Genomic DNA, 18,610 nt, shown 5'->3' with positions numbered 1-18,610 from the left:
CATGCTAGGTGTGTCACATCTATAACAATTTACATATGCATGCATGAATTTGACAATATGCCCATCACCTGTCTGACATCAAGGGGTCAAAGGTCAACATCAAGAATGTGAACTAAGGATCAGAGGAGCTAAATGCAAAGTCAAATTATTTCAGTCATACACCCAGGAGAAGGTTTTTCATGCATTCATCTGAACTGCCACTTCTATCACATTGCATTTTTTCCTTGTGTCTTTTAGGATCAATTTTAAACTACTTGTGATCACTTTTAAATCTCATCAAAGGTTAGAGTCTTGTGACATTTCAGAACTGCTCTTCTCATATGACTATGACTCTGCCATCTGTCACTAAGTGTCAGCTAAGACCATTAGAGCCTCAACACCTTGGAATGCCCTGCCTGAGCAGATCAGGTGTGCTAAGTAATTCTTGATTCAAATGGTTTTATCATCAGTTTCTACTTTTGGTTTTATTTATTTATCATGCATTTGTAAAGCCCTGTTATACCTGTACCTGCCGCGATCATTGTCCGTGTCTTTTGTTGTTGTTTAGTTTTATACATTTGTATGGAACTTTTCAAAAAAAGGTTTATGAACTTCTTTACATAAAGTTCTATAATTATCATTTATATTAAATGAACCCAAATGATTCTGTTAGCTGACACATATGAACCTCCTGGGCCACTGTACATTACATCAGATCCATCAACAGAACAAAGACCACGTGTGTGTGGTAGGTTGTCTTCATTTCCATTCACTGTCCACTCGTGGCTCACTGCCCAACACCACAAGTGATGCACAAAATGAACCCCTGAGGCAGATGACGCACGCTTGCCATTGCCATGATATTCGGAAATCGGCTGCTCCAAATACATTTGTTGATTTGGAACAATCACAGGAAGCATATTTTGCAGCTGGGAGAGCTCTTCGTCTCCAAATGTCCCAGCAGAAGTAGCTACACGAGGCTGTAAAGAAAGGGAAAGAAAACATGGAAAATATTTCAAAACACTTTTTTTGTCCTGCACAGACAGATTTGCTCTCTGACTCCTAGTGAGGGAGAGTTTTTCTTTTCCACTTAATTAAAAAAAACACACAAGAAGCAGCAGCGACTCACACTGAATGGATCAAATCACAGGTTATGTTCATATTGATTTTGACTATAATTTGGATTTGCTTTTAAGTGAAATGTTGTGGAGACCACTTACCTAAATTAAAAACCTGAATTACACACTTAGCCAATGGGTTTGTCAACATCCCTTCACCCCCTGTTATGTACTCTTTAGAAATCAGCAAGTATTTTTCTCAATTTAAACTCAATGAACTGTCATGAAATCTGTTCAGTAATTGGTTGTCATGACAACAAAAAAATGGAGCTACAGTCAAACCAAGCTCTGACAAAGTATTCTACAGAGGAAATCCCTGACTTTGGAGACGAGCAGCTCAGGAGCCTGAACTAAATGTCAAGCGCCACAGCAAAATACATTTTACTTTTCCCCTGTTAATAAATTTCTTGCACATTTTAAAAATCATGTGTTTACTGTTGACAGTGTGGGGTGTTGTAGTGTAGATTTACAAGAAAGAAAATAAATATGTATAGGCTACAACAATGTGAAAAAAAACATAAGGGGAATGAGGACTTTCTATAGTCTGTAGTGCAGGGGCGTGTCCAGACATTTGTGGCCCAAGTGGGGCACTGACCTATGGTCATGAGCACGAGCACCTGCACACACACATTATGTACTCATGTATGCATGTGCACACGCAAACCCACACAGGTTTTGGCCATACAGAGTTTTGTCTGCAAAACTCATATCTAGGCCTACTTCAATTACTAAAGAAAAACTAGGCATACTCGTCAAAATACAGGTGTGGCAACATACAAATGTGATAGAAAACCTCAATATTTTGTTCTTGAAAAAAAAAAAACCTTGACAAAAGCCAGTATAAAACAATTTAGAAAATGCCTCGGACTGGGCATCATATTTTGGGGTGGCACCTGGGATGGCCAATCAGATTTCAGGGCTGGCCCCTGCCACCCAAGGTCACTCCCTGAACACGCCACTGCTGTAGTGTTGCTGTAGTTTTTATTGTTGGTGGGGGTAGCAGCATGGCTCTAGGATGGAAATGTTGTTTTATCTGTCTCTTAATTCAGTCCCTCCAGGAATTCGCGATGTTGCGATCGCAACAATTAACGCAAATTCAGCCAATCCCCGCGAATTTTTGCGATCTTGCAATTTTGTACAATCACCGCAACTTTTCCGCAAATTGGACCAATTGTCGGTGCTTTCCGCGAGTCTGGACGGAACGCTGGTTGAAAGTGAGTCCACGGAGGAACAGCGTGGCTGGGCTGACGGCAAGAAACTTGATACAACGTGCACAAAGTGATAAGTAAAGGAACACAAGCTGAGTTGAACGTGTTGAGTGTGTGAGTTGTCCTGGTTGACCACCCGAGGCTGTTCCCCCCCCCCCCCGCAGCACTCGCCGAGGGGGAATCCAGTGAGTGCGCCACTGCAGGGCCGGAGCGGAGCAGCCGGCGGCCAGGTGCCCCTTCCCCCATCCTGAGGCCCTGGCCCTGGACTTGAGTAGCCACTCTCCCCTTTTTATTCAAAGACTGGACTGTTTTAATAAAACAGTTCTTTTACCACGATTTTTAAACAGACATTTTAATTAAGTAAAACAACTTTCAACTCTATATAATTTTCCTGTGCCTTTCTTAACAAGTGGAAAATTGCTGGTATAACATGACATCACATAAATTTGTGACATTTCAAAATTTTCCTTTGATTTTTAATTATTCAGAACAAAACTGCAACTTTTTTTTGCAACTTTCGCTGTCTCCCGCAATTTAATCACAACAAAAGGGCTTAACACTAGAACCGCCAACTGCCGTTCATTGGACGACTTTGATTTTCATTTGTGCATAACTTTATTTAAAAAATACATACAAAAATGCAATCCTGCGTCGGTATGATGGGCAGCTCCACCTGACATATCAAACAAAGATCACTAAGGACTATGGATGTTGCCGTAAAAGAGGGGGAAAAAAAGAAAAAAGTCGTTTATACGGTGGAAACCCGGCTTTACAGGCGGGGGCGGGGTTCCGGTATGCCCCCCCCCCCCCTTTCGCGGAGGCTGCGGGGTGCAGCCTACTTCATGGCCCAGAGTAGCTGTTAAAAGACTACGACAAATGTAACACCTATACAGCACTAATTAACGCTTTATTACAGTTCGTCCAATGAACGACTCATGGCGGTTATAGGTATATAGTGTGCAACGGCGGTGCTAGTGTTAAAACATCGCAACATGCACCGCAATTTTTTCAAAATGTGGCCGCAAATTCAGGCATTTTAGGCCGCAACAATCACAAAAAAAGCCCGCGAAATCCTGGAGGGACTGTTAATTGGATGCATTGCAGTGCAAGTCTATGCAGACTGCATGTTTGCACACTAGTTCACTTTTTTTCTTTTCTATGGAACAACATAAAGCTTTTGGAACAAATGTTGTGATGGTTGATAAAAACATCTCTGTGTGTTACTGACTGTGATTTTGAGAATCGATTCCCTTAAAGGAGTCATCACCCGGAAATCGCATTTTTCCTTGTTATAACATGTATACTGGTGTTGGACCTCAGTGGAAACTTGCCTGAAAAGCTGGGGTTTGAAAGTGGCTGAGTTTTTTTGTTTGGGCTCTTTGTTTAAGCCAGAGTAGCTCATGAGGCTGCACACCGCAAAATTACGAGATTTTGATTCTGCTCCTACGGTGACGTCACCTCCTGCGTCCAATCAATGCGCGCCTCATTACATATTAATACAATAAACATCCGGACCAGTCAAAACCTCGCGCTTACTCTCACGAGAGAAAATTACCATATGAAAAAGTGTCAGAACAAGCTCTATGTTTGAATTTTTTTTTTTTTTTTTTAAATGTTTCCAATAAGTTTTAAGAGCTGATTAAAAGCAATTTAAGGGGGATTGGATACATAAAAAAACAGGTGATGACTCCTTTAATGTTCTTGTGACGACTAAGTGGAACAAAGAGATGATATCTGCTTCCTCCTGCAGACAGACTTGTTGGACATTAAGCATTCAAGACATCACACCACGCTGGTCCATTGTGATCATTATCATCATCAGTGAGACAGTGAATATGCATGAATAACAGCTGCACCAGCAATCCAATGGAGTATGACACTGATGAAACAGAGGCTAAAGGATTTCTCTCCGTGTTGTTAACTTCCAGTGAAGTACAGACAAAAGAAGTACCTGATATTTGAGAGAGGTGGAGATTTTATTTTAAGTGATGTTGAATATTGATCTGTTGTCGTCTAACTAATTCATTGTTCATACAGCTCAATACATTAAAGATCCATGAGACAATTAGTTTGTCGTTTTAAAAATGAAAAGCTATTTCAATGTCTCATCTCTCGATGTCTCATAACAACTAGAGTGATAAGATAAAATAAAATAAAAATATAGCACATTTCAGGTAAACACTGCCTTTTTCTCCCATATGGGACTTTTAAAACACAGGTTTTTCAGCACATTTCTCGACTTTTGAAGGTAACTATAACTGAATTCATTCGGCCACTGCAGTATTCTAAACATTGGGAGCTAAAATAAACTACAAGTTCACTCTGAGTTCAGATCATCAACAGCCAAATGCCTAAAGCATGGGATACAAAACTTGTAGTCTCTCTGTTTGAAATATATTTAATTCAATAAGAGCAGCAGAATGGAATCTATTCAGAGGGCATTGCTTATGCATGCAATTAAAAAGTCAGTCCTACTGGGAATTACACAGTCCGCTGTATTTCCTATTTAAGTTTCATGTTTTACGTCAGATTTGGGAGACAGAGAAGCAGATTAATGAAAATGTGCGTATGACTTCTGCTGTTCGTAAATCAGATGTGACTCAACATTTAATGCCCAAATTACAGGGAAAATACTAAAAGTATGACTTGAGGCTGCATTACGAGGTAAAAGACAAAAAAAATTGCACGCTATCCTGTCTGGTCTGGCCACTTTGCTTGTGTAATCCTCACATGGCCTTTGGCAACTTGTGACCAACTCTCTCCAGCAATTTACCCTACAAAACAACCGAGCAACACCGAGAGCAGTCAGATGCAAGTTTGACATAAAACTGTGAGAAAGGGCTCAGTCGAGCACAATAAATGGCTCCTGCAATGCAATTTATTCATAGCAGTGCATACAGTATATGGCTTCGAAGAGAGTTTTGAGCTTTACGAGTTCTCTTCAGGCATGCATGCTAGATTCACAACATTGCTTCCCAAAATTCCTCTGAAATGGCTTCAGCGTCTGCAACAACAACATCAGTGACTGATTCATTGGTGTGGCTGAAATGTGATTTGTTAGAGCTACTGCGTGAGGATTCTGCCAGAGCACACCTCTGCATCAGGTTAAAATGTAATACATCTAATATAAAATATGAAGCATGTCAAAGACTGTGCATACACAGACACAGAGATCTGTGCAACCTAACAGAAGTTTTTTTATAACCTTTATTTATTAATAGACCATTGAGGAAGGTCCTCATTTACAATGGTGTCGAGAGAACAACAAATACAGCAGAGAAGAACAAGAGTTTACATAAAAGAAAAGAAAGAAAACATGTAAGAACAGTGATCACAGTCAAACAATCATTATCAAATACAATAAAAACCATTACAATCCATTAAAACCAGGTTTGAGGTGAGGATTTTAAACTGCTGTACTGATGGGCAGAAATTCTAACTTTAAGATTTTCTGCAGATTGTTGATGTGTGAGGTGCATTGTAGGAGAAGGACATTTTACCTATCTCAGTTCTGACAAATGGAATAAAAGCAACAACCATGTGCTGTGAGCGGTTACCAATGTTTTGTGATTTCAGAATTAACAGAGATGATATAAGGGGGCAATGACTGTGAGAGGGCTTTGAAAATGAATTAAAACCAGTGATGTTGTCTTCTTACTGTCAGAGATGGCCAGCCAACATTTTGAGAGAGTGCAGTGATGGGCGGTATATGAATCATTGGTTAAGCCAAGTATTGCTATTAGTTTAGCAATGAGTGTGGTGATACGGTGCTTAAAATTAAGACAACTGTCCATCCAGATGCCAAGGTATTTGTAGTTGCACTCCCGATACATGTGCTATTACTGGAAATTATATTGCAATATGTGGATTTTTTGTGAATAGAATCCACTTTGTCTTGTCTGTGTTTAGAACTAGCATATTCCTTTTTAACTGAAACGGAGTGAATCAAATGGAGATTGCAGAAGTTCAGTGGCTAGAGTGGTTGAAATACAATATAAAACTGTGTCGTCGGCATATAGGTTAAATTTGCAGGATTCTGAAGAGGAACAATGTCAGATTGAGAATTATACTGGTCCTAGCACTGAACCTTGTTGAACACCATTAGACATAGTTAGAATATCAGACTGAACATCATTCATTTTTACACATTGCAACTTATTAGAACGGTAGTTTTTAAACCACACACAACTGGCTGGATTAAAACCAGGCAAGTTTCTGCAATAACATAGCGTGGTCAACAGTACACTCAGTACACACATGATTCCTGGTTGTGGATCTTAGTCAGCATGAAGCTGTGTGTGCAGGGCCTAAATGTTGATTCTGTTGAACTGTCCTTAAATGAATGTCAACATTGGCCTGTTTAATTTGTTTTGAACACAAATGTCACAGGAGCAAGTTCAAGGAAACCAGGCTTTTAAATGATTTCCTCTCAAAGGGCCAAATCAAGAGAAAAACAGATAAGTGGTTAGTTCTGGCAACAAGTGCAAATGTGCAAAATAAGACAGACAAGGGTCAAAGGCAGGGCAGGTATAAAACAGGAAAAATTGTGAAACAGACTTACAGGAAACAGGTGGAAATGGCCACATAAATAAGAATACCTATACAGCTACGTGGGATGCAGTTATTATACAGGCAATGATGTGGCAGCAGAGTGATGCATAAAATCCCTGATACAGGTCAGGATCACGCTGCAATCCCTGGGGCTGTAAATTAAAGCCAGCACTTAAGCGCCAAAAATAAGTGCAGTTCCTTGCATAGACATTCAAACTCTATACATCCCCATGTTAAAGAGGAACTATGCAAGATTTTCTGCTCAATTAAACAGCTTTGGAGTAATTGTGATGGTTAAATAAAATGTTACAAAGAGAATGGAGGCTCTCTGCCTTCCACCTAGCGTCTCTTTGCTGAAAACCAACCTTGCAAGATCAGCGCCTCCTACCTGGTGTCCCAGTAATCCATAATCTCTTTTTAATGATATCCACCACAGTAGATTAGACTAATTTTGGTCTCTCGGCTGTGTTAGTCCTGTTTCATCATCACCGGTGGCTGAGTAGCTCACTATGAAGTTCAGAACTGCACTTCATAAACTTATAGGTGATGTCACAGCAACTATGTCCACTTGTGTTCATGGTCTTTGGTCAGGAGCTTTAGTTAATGTTCTTAGGTCTTAGTGACTTTGATTGTTGGTATCAGACAGGCTGCTGATGATCTGGGATTCTCACACCAATTGTCTTTAGATGATCAAATAAATGAGAAACACTTGAGGTGGTGTCATAATGAATACTTACATCAATGTGATAGTTCAGTTTTTCCTCTTTAACAAATGTCCTAATTTGTGGTTAATATCTAGGCTAATTAAACAGTAGGCCGTCAAAATGAAACCTTGTTTACCCCAACATAATTAATGACACATCTATATCTTTCTTCAATTTCCATTCCTGTCAGAACTGAGGAGTTTGCTCTGGAGAGCAGGTCCTTGAACAGTAATGTTCTGCCTCTGAATTGCTGCTGGAGATCAAGCCAGTCCTGGTTGTTACTTTAATCTCTCTGAAAATTTTGAGTTTGTGATAAATCACAAAGTAGATGAAAATTCAATATAACACAGTGTAGTTATATTAAAGTTACAATAAAGCTACAGATACCAAGCAAAGGGAGTTCAGTACAGTAGAAAATGGCTGCTGAGCTTCTGTACAATAAGGACTTTGATCGCAAATTATTATGTATTAATCACTGATTAACATTGGATGACTAACACTAACCTATACGCACCAGCATTGGGAAGCAGCATGATCACATAGTATTTAAGATTCAGTGTCCTCACATCAATGTACAGTAGGGTAATCGAATAAATACTTAATTTGTAAAATACATGTATGATGCATAGAGGTATGAGTTCCCTCTTTTTCTTTGTACACATCAGTTGTTCATGAGGCTGGACATGTCTCTTGAGTGACTTCTTGCATGTTTGCTGGCACCAAGACTGAATGTTTGATACCTCAGGCCCTGCATACCAAGAAGTCCTTGCAACTTTTAATCAAAATCAAGGTCTACAAGTTTCAGACAGAACTATTTATGTCAAGTCATCAACTCTTCAAAGAAATCCCAGTATATGTTTAATGACTTGGCTCAGTCTCAGCTCCATAAAAACATTTTATTTTTCATATCACACTGAAGATCATCTGTTTTGTGAATACCTGCTGCTGACAGTTTAACAGTGAAGCTAAGCTAACTCCTCCCATCATTTCCTCCTCCATCCTACTGGAATGTATTGATTGAGTCCTGCCTGTTTTTTTTTTCTCCAAAAAGCAATCAAATGTGGTGAAGTTACACAGAAACCTTTTCAAATGTCTCTCCCTGTGCCTTGGCCAAATTTTCCAAACATGTAACTGAGGCAATTCTGTGTTTTTCACTCACACATGCGCCAACAGATAAAAATCCATAGTTCCACTCCACCTCCAGAGCTCACTATTGTAATCTCTCCCAACATAAAATATGTCCTGTCTCCTTGTGTGAGAAGCAATCAAATGTATCTGATCCTGCAGGCGGCGAAACACTCTGTATCCTTCTTTTGTCCACCAGAGGCCCTGCACTGACCCTACACGTTGCGCGCAATCACAATTTGTAGCAAAGTACTGGGCACTCTTTAAGCGATCACCCATTGGCCCAGTGTAGCAGAACATGGAGACTAATCAAAAGCTATATATTTGTGTCTAAACTAGATGATCATAAATGAGTGTGGCCCTTCCTGGCCCCATATTATCTCTCTAAGCCTCTACTGTTGCAATCTTTCACAAGAGAAAATGAGTTCTGTCTCCATTTGTGAGAAGCAATCAGGTCTGGCCAGCCTTATCCACACATTGCATCATGCCTTTGTTGTGGTCTGACATCCTTATGGCCGGCATCCAGCAAACTGCCGCACTGTAAGTATCAACACGAGATGATGGAGGTCAAGCCTTGGGTGTGTTTTTCATTCCCTTGTGACTTTTTTAACAGTTGTTGTGCCTTAATTCATATCATTCATACATAGATTTTTTTTTTTAATATATATTTCATACTTTGTAGTATGAATCATATTTCATATTCCAATTTATTTTGGATTGGATTGGATTTCAGGCTGCATCTATATTAAATATGTTTTACTGTGTTCTGTCAATCCCTTGACTGCTCTGAAAGACGCCTATCAATAAATATGGAGGACTTTTTTTTCTTCTTTGCATCGTGAAAAATAATTATTATGACCCCAAACAAGGACATATGACAAACAGAATAGATAAATAAAAAGCAGCAACGGCTGTGTTTGTACCATACAGTCTGTCAATTCACCATATACTGCTGCATTAACATTCACAGACAGATATGAATCAATGGATGCTTAAAGAAAAACAAGACTAAGGGCGTCTTCACACCAGGCTTGTTTAGTTTACTTGAAACATGCTTTTTCCTTGGTGCTGATGGGTAGGTGTGAATACAAACCACCGAACCCTGGGGCGGATCAAGTGAACTGAGACCACCTCTTCAGCTGGACTCTTATTTGGTCTGCACCAGAGTCCGAAACAAATCCTGGTAGGCTACAATTCGTTTGTGGTGTGAATGGAATTCAAAACTTTTCCGAATCAAATGCACTGGACAACACGGGGAACATAACAATTTGGGGGGCTCGTCCAGGATCTGAAATATACCTAATTCAGGTTTTTTGGTTTGTGTCAGGTGAGTGCGCCCTGCTTACCTTATTGTTAATCAAGCTGCTTCCCATAGTCAGGTGCACTCCGTCAGTAGGTGCAGGAGGGGCGGTACCTGGGAAGGACAGCATTCAGACACACGGCACAGCAACACTCGGGCCATAACAGATAATGATAGATATAATGGACTGTTTGACTCCCTGGTGAAGGCGTGTAGCCAAAACGCATAAGAGTTTTTTAAGGTTAATATGACCAATCCATAGCAATAAAAGCTTTTTAACTGACAGAGTGCCTTGGATATCATTTTTTCAACTGTGTAATGGAAGTAGTTTGTTTTCCATAATGGAGTTCAGGCTCAGTAAATTGAGGGTGCTCCCCTGTAACAAGACGTGTAGCTCATTCATACTGTACACAAAATCTAGATACAAATGCTGAACTGAGGGTAACACCCAGAGTTTACCCTACCATTATGAGACTTAAGATTTACCGTATTCATTTTTTAGAATGGGACAGTACATATTCATGAACATTATATGTGAGATTATAGCCACCTGGTTAGTTTCCATCTCTTGTCCCATTGGCAGGTAGTCGTTGGATTGAAAAAATAGAAAAGAATGAAAAGATAGATTCAGACAAAATAACAACAGACCATTAAACTATTGGGAAAAAAAAACAATATGGAGTTGGACCACATTGCACAACGCCGCAATAAAAGGTGGATTTCTAGACTGTATTGCAGAATGCCCAATAGTAAAGTGCTAAATTGTACAGTTAAGTGCTAGATTGTATTGCATTATAGCAAAGTTAAGGTGCACCACCAAAGCGTTTTTGCCCCACGTCCAGGCCGAATGAATGAGAAATATGAAAAAAAAAGTCTCCCCTCATTTCTTTGAACTAGTGTTTACATATTGCATAGGCTACACCTACCTTTGTATTATTGATGTGGTAACTTGTCCAATCAGACTCAAGTATTCTGTAATTCTCGGTCTGTGGTGAGTGTTTGGAGTTTAGCTGAGTGAGGAGTTACCCAGCCATGATAATGTGATCAGCTGAGCAGCTAGAGGGCTGTTTATTAACTTGATTAGATCTATTTTGTCTGTATAACATTGTTTGGCCGTTCAGTCCAGAGTGCTAGGAATAATTTAATATTTAATGAGTGTGCTCTATGGTTAAGAAGACAAAGTTGCAGAGAAAATGAGAAAAATCCAAGGCACTCCTCTGGAAAAATAAAAATACTTCATTGAAGTGGCTATTTCATTATGAAACGCCAAAACTGCTTTCTTCAGGGTGGCTGTAAATGTAATGATTCATTAGTTATTTTTATGGTTTAACTGGCAAGCTAGTTAGCTCATCTGCTCTGCTGTTGCTGATTCATAAAACGTGCAGCTGTCTCCGTTAACCCAATGTTTTCACTGGCTAATGCTAGCAAGATTATTTTGTGTCATATTTCTGCAGATGCATTTTTAGTTTGTTTGATTGGCTGGTATGTTGGACTTAAATTCCCATTTCATTTTTTTTCTCATCCTGTAGCTTACAATTCAAAAATATGTTTTCCCAATAGCAAAAGTCCAATTGTGTCACATGACATTTTTCTGACCCATGGTGAAATATGCCTCAGCCAATCAATCACAACACCACACTGTATGCAGGTAAAGCAGCAGTACATGTGTGGTGCTCCATTATGGTGATAGGGAGCTGCAACAGCTTCACCATATAGCTTCTGTGCTTTTGTAGCATTACCAGACCAATGCAGAGTGTATAGTGGCAGTATAGCCACCAATTACAGCACCAACTTTGTTGACAAATTTAAATTGCAAGGTGACCTGAGAGCTCATCAGAGCAAAATGCATAATCTTGTAGGTGCTCATCACATCCAGGGTTCAGCGGCATGCCACTCTGTCTGTCTTCCCTGTCACCCTCTCTTTGTTCCATCCGATGAAGCAGAAATGCCATAAAAAAATAATGTTTGAGGAAACCAAGGCAGTTCAGCTTTATTTGTGTAGTGGTTTGGTTCGGGCAGTAAAAAAAGTCACTCAGGCTATGAGCCTGCATCCTTGAACCAAAGACCATCACAGAGATGAGAAATGACTTCAGGGAAATGGGCTATTGAGACAGTAACACTCGCCTCACACAACCACACACAAATCCTACACACGCACGTACACAATATTTCTTGACAGAAGTCTGAAACAAAACCAATGTGCCAGGAAATAAATCCTGAATTGACGTGTACACACAAACTGGAAAAAGCCTGCATGATTACACTGACTTGGCCTCCCTCTATGCTCACACACATACCCGTAAAGACACAGTGCACATAAACCAGATAGACACACTCTCAATTTGAGGCTCTATCAGGAGTGAAGGAGAATTTAATGGCAGTACTTGAGAAGTTGCCCTCAGCAGAAAATGACCAAAACTTTGAGTTGAAGTGAGGGACAGGGTCAGGGTTACAGAGGCAGGTGTGTGTGTGTGTGTGTGTGTGTGTGTGTGTGTGTGTGTGTGTGTGTGTGTGTGTGTGTGTGTGTGTGTGTGTGTGTGTGTGTGTGTGTGTGTGTGTGTGTGTGTGTGTGTGTGTGTGTGTGTGTGTGTGTGTGTGTGTGTGTGTGTGTGTGTGTGTGTGGGTGTGTGGAAGGTCAGTGTTTTGAATACTTTGATTCATTGATATTCCCCAATGGGGTAGAGAATGAGTCACTTGGTCTCGCTGCATATTTAGTATTCATTAAACGTGTGGTTGATTGAGATTCAGACGGGAACGTCTCATTGTTTAGATGTTTCAAAAAGTCTGGAAACTGGAAACAAAGCAGATAAGTTCAAAAGCACTGACCTTTTCCCTTTTATATGGAAAGATGTTGTTTTTTTCTTGTCAGCTGTTGACAACAGACCATGTGTAAAATCAAGGCTATAGTTTCAACAGTCACACCTAGTAGCTCTATGCAGGCTGCTCATACCAGCATGCTAACATGCTAAATAAGATACATGTTCATAAGAACCACACACTGAGGCAAAATTTACCCTTTATTAAGTTTTACTGTAAATCCAGCTAGCTAGCAGCTTAGTAGTGTTGTTTGAGAACTTTTTGTTCATAAGAAAAAACGAACTGAAGGTTCGGTGGCGGAGACTATAAGATCTTCTAATTGCGAGGAAATGGTGCATGTGAAGTGCACATACGTAATTTTGTGCTCACGAAAGTCTGTGTAGTACATTCACTGAGCTATCAGTATGTTCAGTGAACATAGCCTACTACACAGTGAGCCTCGGGGCTGAGTCATGAACTGAATCATGAGTGGTTCGGCTGTGTATCAGTTCAGGGAGTCAGATGCACTATGCAGTCAGGGTTGCTGCCAAGTGTAGCCGATGTCATATCTGGCCTGCCCTAGGTGGGGTTCGATCCCACGACCTTCCGCACCGGAGGCGACGATGCTAACCTCTTCACCAAGAGGTTGACAACCGCTTGGCAAGTTGGTTAGCACGTCCTTTATGGGTGGAGTGAGTGCACATCCGTTACACAAGCACTGAGCCATTTGAATGGATATTTTGAACAAATCTTATTAATGAATTGATGTAGGGATTCAGTATTTCCTAAAGAACTGCTTTGCCCATGACTACAGCTTAGTAGGTTCAAATCAAGGGAAATTAGTTGTCTTGTGTTCTTTTTTATCTTTATATCATTGCTCACATATCACTCCCCTTGCATAGAGCCAATTTGTCCATTGTCCAAACTGCAACTTTCACATCAATTTTGCTATTTATCAATAGCAGGCCATCTTGACAGTGTTGGCTTTTGAGGGGACACAGAGCTGGAAAGTCAGAAATGACGGAAACATGCTTAGTTTATTAGCTAAATGCTATAATCTGCTATACTGCTTGTATAGAGAGAAATAAGTAAATGTATTTATACAACACTTTTCATAGACAAACGTCAAAAGCAAAAGTGGCAGATAAAAGTACAACAATGAAAAGATGAACAGCCAGTGTCCATTGCTTCAGTGATTGTGGAAAAGCAACATTTTACATTCTCCCAGTACATTTACCTTAGGACAGAACCAAAAAGGCCTTTGTATGATATTGACAACACAACAACAAACAAACAAACTTTAATCTGAAATTGATTCATCTCAGGACATGACTATAGTGCATGTGTTAGCCTGCTTTAATCCATACCATACATCCAGCAAGTATAAGCCAAGTCTGAAAAGCCTGTTTTGGGGTCCAGTAAAACCAGTGTAGAATTTAACCCTTGGATGCATGAGCTACCAATACCTACACTCTTCCATGAGTGGGGTCAAAAATGACCCCAATTAGAATCAATGCGTTTTTGCAATGAATGTCTTTAATTTTGGTTAAAGATGATGGTTTTCATTATATTTTGGTCAACAAAAGAGTGATTTCATTTTTGACATGTTCATTCAACACTTTTTATTCACATTTGATCACAAAACAATCAATCAGGTATCAAAAATGTCAAAATCCATTGTTTGTGTGTCCGTCTGTCTGTTTGACTATGGAGGATAAACAGAGAACATTCAGTAGGTCCGGGGACCATAACACTGTCCACGCATATACAAACACACAAACATCTTCTCTCTTCTCTCTGTGTGCAACAGGATCATTTGTCGGGCAAGGTCCTCAGGAATCCTAGCTGGCCTCCTATAGCAGCCATGATACTTTAGATGAGAAAACATAAAAAGGACAATGTTTGAATGGCACACAAAACTACTGTATAAACCAATAATATGTAGCTATGTAAGTAAATGTCTGTGCATTTATATAAATACAGTATGTAAAATATAATATGTAATATGTATATAAATACACAGACATGCATGCGCACACGCACGTGCACACACCATATACATACATCACATCAATAGTCAATAATCGTAGGCCCCTATAACGGGTTAGCTTTTATTACAGGGAAGTTATAGATATATTATGAGTCTCAATCTCTACACAACAAAAGCAGTAATGTTAGCTACCTTACTATACTAGCTAACATCAAAGTACTAACATTACTTTGCAGTTAAGGTAAATAATGCCTACTTTGTAACAACAACTACTTTGTAACAACAAAGTAGGCTAATTTGATGACAATAATACTAACGTTATACTCTATCACAGAAAAGTCATGGATGTGGAAAATAAGTTCATGAATGAAGATAATACTTACATGTATGTTGCTGTGTAAAAATGACCTCCTGGGTGGTGAGACTACGGACATTAGATGTGTAAGTGGGACAGTAACAGTATACTGCCAGTCAGTGTTGATAAGAATCAAAGGTTCCTTGGAAATTCCATAGGAAATGCTTGGGGTCATTTTTGACCCCGCTTATGGAAGAGTGGGGTAGTGATACAAAAACTGCAATTTCTTAAAATTAATGAAATATTTTTTTTAAATACAAATGGCCTCATGTCACAAACATGTTTTATGAGGAATACCTGGAATATGAAATTATAATTACTTTTAATTTCAAAGATATTGAAGAATAACAAGCCATGGGGTCATTTTTGACCCCACTTATGCATCTAAGGGTTAAACTGAATATCTGTCACCCTCAAATCCCTCAACATTATTCAGGAGTTGCCGCAGCTCCTGTTCAACACTATGAATATCAGTTTTATTCCTTGTTTGTAATGTCAATCCCTGGTTAACATTCAGACATATGGACACATTTGGTCAGAATCCTCCCATCTGTAACAACTCAGTAATGAATGTGTCAATCACACGCCAAAGTTGAGACTCAGAAGGAAAAATTTTCCACATGTGGAAATGGTTCCTCGTGTGATGAAACATTTTGCAATTGTTCAGTTGTAAGTAGTCAAGTCCTGGAAGAATCTTAGAGAAAAGAGAAACACTTGAAAACATTTCTGTTATTATTATTGATGGGAAATTCTTTGGAAAATGACAGTCAAGGGTTCATGCAAAAACTACAGAGCATAATTGATAACTTTACATGTAGACAAAGACGTAGGAAAAAAAAAAATACAATTCCTTGGATGAACCCAAATATCCTAAACTTAATGAAAAAACGAGACATGGCTTTAAAGAGTGCTCTCAAGTCCAAATTAAGCAGTGACCGATACACTTTTACCATGCTTCGTAATAGGGTAGTTAAAGAGCTTAGAGCATCAAAGGCAAACTATTTTTTGAATATAATAGAAAAAGCAGGAGGTAATACAAAAAATATTTGGAACCAACTAAGAAAACTAATGGGGCACAATTCTAATAATACCAAATCAATTGAAATTTATGCCAATGGAACACTTTTGAGCAACCCACCTGAAGTAGCAGTTGCTCTTAATCACTATTTCATTGATTCAGTAGATGATATTATCAAGTGTTTCTCCCCTGTGGATTTTATATCCAGCCAAGCTAGACATACTGAACCAGCCTTTGAACTGGAAACTGTTACAGAGTCTGATGTTGGGAGAGTAATTGGTTCTCTTAGGTCATCCAGAGCTAAAGACGTCATTGGTATGAACACAGTTATGCTTAAGGAGCTCTCTGCATCGTTGGCATGTCCTATTACACAACTTGTAAATCTTTCAATTGCTCAGGAAATTTTCCCAGATGTTTGGAAACTAGCTGCTGTCTCACCCATCTTTAAAGGTGGTGATCAACAATCTATCTGCAACTACAGACCAATTAGTGTTTTGCCGGTGGTTTCCAAAGTGGTTGAAAAACTTGTTGCCGAACAAATTATAAATCATTTAAATACCAGTTCCTATAATTTGCATTCAAATCAGTTTGGCTTTCGCACCAACCACTCCACGGAGACAGCCAATTGCTACTTCATTGAAAAAATTAAGTCAATGTTAGATAAAGGTGGAGTGGTTGGTGCCGTCTTTCTAGATTTGAAGAAAGCCTTTGATACTATAAATCATGGCATACTTCTTGGTAAACTCTCCACATTTAATTTCTCATCAGACACTACCAACTGGATTCAATCATACTTAACAAATAGGTCTCAGTTTGTTCGAATAAAGACTCATCAGTCAGATGTTGTTTCCTTGGCTGCAGGTGTTCCCCAGGGATCTATTCTGGGTCCGCTTTTATTTTCAATGTACGTGAATGATTTGCCAACTGTGTGCCCTAATTCTAACACCATAATGTATGCTGATGACACTGTCGTTTTTATGCATGGTAGCAGCACAGCCCGGGTCGCTGATCAGTTAACCGACTCAATGCAACACATAAAAAAATGGTTAAATCAAAATTGCCTTCAGTTGAATGTCTCTAAATCAGTCTGTATGTTTTTCAGTAAAACTAAAATTCACTGTCCAGAACCTGAGGTGGTTGTAGATGGGGAGAGATTACGTGTTGTCTCAGATTTTAAATATCTTGGTGTGCTCATTGATAATAATCTCACCTTTAAAGAGCATATTAAAAAGGTCTCCAAGTGTGTTAAATTTAATTTGTCTAACTTTAGACATATCCGCAGTTGCATGTCGACCAAGGCAGCATTAATGTACATGCACTCAATGATCTTGTCCCATATAACATATTGTTTGACTACTTGGTCTCAAGCGAGCAACACTGCTCTCAAACCATTACTTTCACTATACAAAAAAACCCTTAAAGTGCTGGACAGGAAATCCAATAACTATCATCATTGTCATATTTTACTGAAATACAAGCTGTTAAATTGGGAAAACCTGATTAAATATTCACACTCTTGTCTTATGTACAAAATCATACATGGACGTGCGCCTCCAGCATTGAATCAGTTTGTAAAAATGGTATCAACATCTACTCGGAGTGCAACTAGAGGAGACTGTGTTATCGTATTTAGAAAAAGTTCTTTCAGCCAGTCTGCGTTTTCTATTAGAGCTGCTCGTGAATGGAATTCTATTCCAACTCATATTAGAAATATTTCAAATTACGCCTCCTTTAAACACTTTTTAAAAAAGTGGCTAATTAGTGGTCAAGGCTGTGAACATTAAATTTATTGTCATGTTGTCTGTCAGTGTATTAATTGTCTAGTATTGTTGCTTTTTGTGCATGGCTTCTAATGTGTCCAATGTGTATAATGTGATTGTGTCTTGTGTACTTTTTTTTTTTTTTTTCTTTCTTTTTTTCTGTTGGTGTTGCTGCTTAATGTTGCTTCTGTTTTGTCTGTAGCGGCTGCTGTTTGAGTTCAGTTTTATGTTAGTTTGTGTGTGTATGCATGGACCTCTACTGAGCTCTCTGTCTTTTGTCCACTATTCAGCTTTTTAATCATCGAATGTATTATTTGTATGTTGATAACCCAAAATGTTGTATTATTTTCTTTTAGGGTGACTTTCAACATCAGTCCAGGGACAACAGATGCAAAATAGCCTTTGGCTAATTCTGGCATGTTTACATTTGTTTAAATGTTTTTATTAATGTGCAATGTCCCTGATCCTTAAACCTTTAAATAAAATAAAAATAAAATAAATTTCTATGGTAAGAAATGTCTAACAATACAACTGACTATTTCACAGTTTTACATCTGTTCTTGCTGCTTATACCATATGTCTATCCAGACAGAAGTAAACATGCTTGGCCACAATAGGTTTGCTAGCTACCTAGCTTGGGTTGCAAGTGTGACAGTTGAGGGTCCTGTCACTATGCCTCCAATTGATCATGTGCCCTGGCTACTGG

This window comes from Trachurus trachurus, assembly GCF_905171665.1.
Source record: "Trachurus trachurus genome assembly, chromosome: 10".
Taxonomy (NCBI): domain Eukaryota; kingdom Metazoa; phylum Chordata; class Actinopteri; order Carangiformes; family Carangidae; genus Trachurus; species Trachurus trachurus.
The sequence above is the reverse complement of the archived record's forward strand: the minus strand, read 5'-3'. Positions refer to the sequence as shown.